The sequence below is a fragment of the Apostichopus japonicus genome, chromosome 11 (genome assembly GCF_037975245.1).
Source record: "Apostichopus japonicus isolate 1M-3 chromosome 11, ASM3797524v1, whole genome shotgun sequence".
In the NCBI taxonomy this organism is placed as follows: Eukaryota; Metazoa; Echinodermata; class Holothuroidea; order Aspidochirotida; family Stichopodidae; genus Apostichopus; species Apostichopus japonicus.
Window position 1 is genome coordinate 11,692,417 of NC_092571.1, and position 4,090 is coordinate 11,696,506.

Consider the following 4,090-nt stretch of genomic DNA (forward strand, 5'->3'; position numbering starts at 1 on the left):
TCCTTTCGGGATGACACCCCATTAGGGGAAAGCAAAACAGAAACTACAGGATCATCGCCCTGTACACAAAATTGCAAAACGTGCTTACTTGTCGATTCGACCGGGGCCTTTCAGAGCAACCAAACCAAACGCACGTTCCAAATTCGGCACAAAATTAACTGCCTATCCAAAAATGTCATTTACCTGATCTACTGCAATATTTGTAACTTACAATACATTGGAGAGTCAAAAAACACTCTTAGAATGAGAATGACACAACATAGATCGGCGATCAAAACAAAAAAGATCTACCAACCTGTTGCAAATCACTTCAATCTCCAAAATCATTCAATTGAGAATTTGCGTGTTATTGCCATTGACCAGAACGATTCTTGGACAGATAAATCTAGGAAAGCGAAAGAAAATTTCTGGGAACTAAACCTAAAGACCACGGCACCATTCGGTTTAAACATCAGAAACGATTTGCCGTCCCAGATAAACCAAAACAATTCCTTTACAATCACGACGGAATCGGATTAAAATAATCCTACGCGGATTAAAATAATCCGAATTTCTAAAACTTCTGCTCAATTCAGCAGAAATCAGTAAGTCGCTTTGCCCTTACAACCATGCCGACATCTCCTCTATAAAACAGTTTCAATTCCTGCTACTCCTTGTCACTTTCGGTGATCATGCACTGAAGAAGAGCTAGTTTTGCTCGAAAGCTCTGCAAAAACCAAACATTGGCTGTTTTACTTCCAATCACTTCGATTTTCATTTATATATATATATATATATATATATATATATATATATATATATATATATATATATAAATATATATATATTTATAAAGGTATGTATATATATATATATATATATATATATACATATATATATATATATAATATAAATATAAATATATATAATATAAATATATATATATATATATATACATATATATATATATATATATATATATATGTATATATATGTATACAGTGGAATTACGATCTTCCTTACCGGTTTCGAACCTCTGGACATACAATCAGCGTCCATAGCCTAGTGGTTAGGGTGTCCGCGTACAGAGCGGGAGGCCCGTGGTTCGAATCCCGGTGGAGGCTGAAAGTTTTTTCACTGTTCTTGATTTTCCAACTCATTACGATTTTCATGTATATATATGTATATATATATATATAAATATATATATATATATATATATGTATATATATATATATATATATATATATATATATATATATATATAGACATGTCTGATGACGTGTGTTGGAAAGTTAAGAATATCCACAAGAAAAAAATGGAAAAAAATGATACTTTCATTTCAAACTTTACTACTTAGAACGTTAAATAGGTAACGAAATATTTCGAGCGTTCGTGCCTATCAGTGGGTTTGGCATACACCGATGTCTCTATTTTGTGATCATCGATCATGACGAGTACATCGAGGAAGGGGATTTGCTTAGTGGACCGTTCGGTGGTAAACTTTATGGAATCGTGAAAATCATTGGCAAAAGTGAAAAAGTTGTCAAGTTCTTGTTCGCCCTTATCCCATAACATAAAAATATCATCAATATATCGTACATAGAGACATGGTTTGTAAGAGGATGAAGAAAGTAATTCTTGTTCTAGGTAGTACATAAAAATATTAGCATATGAGGGGGCCATTCGGGTACCCATGGCTGTGCCTTTGGTTTGCAGATAATGACGACCATTGAAGGTAAAATTATTATGCTCAAGTATAAACTTAATGAGCTGCGAGATCTCATCATGTTGGGTGACATCATTAGACGCCATCATCTTATTACAAGCCAGGACACCTTCGCTATGGGGGATATTGGTGTACAGGGCAGAAACATCCATGGTTACCAGAATGGCGCCTTCAATGAGGGGCGGGACTTCCTTAAGTCTGTTAAGAACTACTCTGAGACCTGGTAGATTTGGTTGCGACTCAGCCAATGTCATCTACCTACTGTATTGTTGCAAGTGCCCCCAGGTCACCTATATTGGCGAAACCAGCACAAAGTTCAGACTCCGCTTCAATAATCACAAACTAAGTATCCGCAATAATAACCCAGGTTTCCCTGTTGCCGAACATTTTAATCTCCCCAATCACAACTTATCTGACCTCAAATTTGTCATTCTATACGGCTTCTTCAAAACCGCTCATGAAAGAAGCAACCGGGAACTAAAAACCATCTTACGCCTCAATACACACAACAATGAGCTCAACAGGGATCTCTCTTTTATGAGCATACATGCTAAGCTAAATACCAATAAGGTCTAGTTTCTTCCATTTCATTAGTACAACTGAAGAAGAGCCGTGTAAACGCTCGAAATATTTTGTTACCTATTTAACGTTCTAAGTAATAAAGTTGGAAATGAAAGTATCATTTTTTTCATTTTTTTCTTGTGGATATATATATATATATATATATATATATATATATATATATATATATATATATATATATATATATATATATATATATATATATATATATATATATATATATATATATATATATATATATATATATATATATATATATATATATATATATATATATATATATATATATATATATATATAATAAATGATACTGAAATAACACACCAGAAAAATTCCACTTCACGACCGGTTTCGTCATTTTGGGACTCATCAGACAAAGGTAGGAATCGAACCCCCAGATCTTGTGTCACAAACCGAAGGTCGTGAAGTGGAATTTTTCTGGTGTGTTATTCAATATTATTTATTATACAACACCTAATTATATTCCGGCCATTTGATTGGCCAATTGCTCGTCGATTGCATGTAAAATCCGCTCTATTGCACTCTATGAAATAGAACCATGTGTTATATTTTTTTGATAGCACTTTTTCAATGGTAAGAGAGCAGAGAACCTGTCTGTTCAAAACAATCTGTTGCATGAGTGCATTTTGCATCCAATTATGTCCAAATTTGAAGGTGTTGTATAAAACAAATAATAAATGGTTCCATTCGTGCAATAGTGCAAATATTTGTTCCATTGAACTCGGCTGCGCCTCGTTGAATAGAACATTCCATCTTTCAACTCTTGAAATATTTGCACTATTGCACTCATAACCATTTATTATTTGTATACTATACATACATATATATAGTTTTATTTTTTTATATAGTCCTGTACCTGGAGTCTTTACGTCGCCGAACGTACCGATTGAATGAACAGTCATGATGACTGCTTTGTCCGTTTTCATTGGCATTCACCTCGTAGTTATTTTAACGGCATCACCATCATGTCAATGTGCCTGTCGAGATATATATACTACCACCACATGCGATGGCCGCAATAGTAACATTTCTTCGCTACCTTTTCTTGAAAACAGGGAAACAATTGTAAATCTATTTGTTGTACATTCGAATATACCAGCCTTACGAAATGGTTGTATTCTGCTGCCAACATTTCCTAACTTGAGAACTCTTGGATTGTATTCGAACGGAATTTTTCAACTGAATGAACAGTTCTTTGAAAACGTTGCGAATGTTAGTCAATTACACCTACAAAGAAACGAACTGAGCATGGTCCCTTCTAATTCTTTGAGTGTTCTTACCAAACTCACGTACCTCGATCTTAGTGGAAATAGAATCCTGGAAATACCAGCAAAGTGCTTCGTTAACAACAGATATTTAAAGACTGTTATGTTATACAGAAATAACATCAGCAGCGTACACAAAGAAGCTTTCATAGAAATGCGTCACCTTGAGGTCTTAAATTTGGCATGGAATAATATCACAGAGATCAATTTGTGTGATGAGAAATCACACCACCTAACATCATTAACTTTACTTAATTTGAAACGCAACAGCATGGAATATTTCCATTGTAGTAATAACTTGTCTATGTTGACTATTTACCATGCGGAAGATAACGAGCTATCTTATTTAGATGAATATTCATTGCACGGTCTTTCTCAATTGAAGACACTTTGGTTACCAGGAAATCATTTATCAGATGTCCACGAATTTACCTTTGGCAATACTACGCACGGACTACAACATTTAATTTTGAGCAGAAATCGGTTTAGCGATATTCCAACACAGTTCATAAAA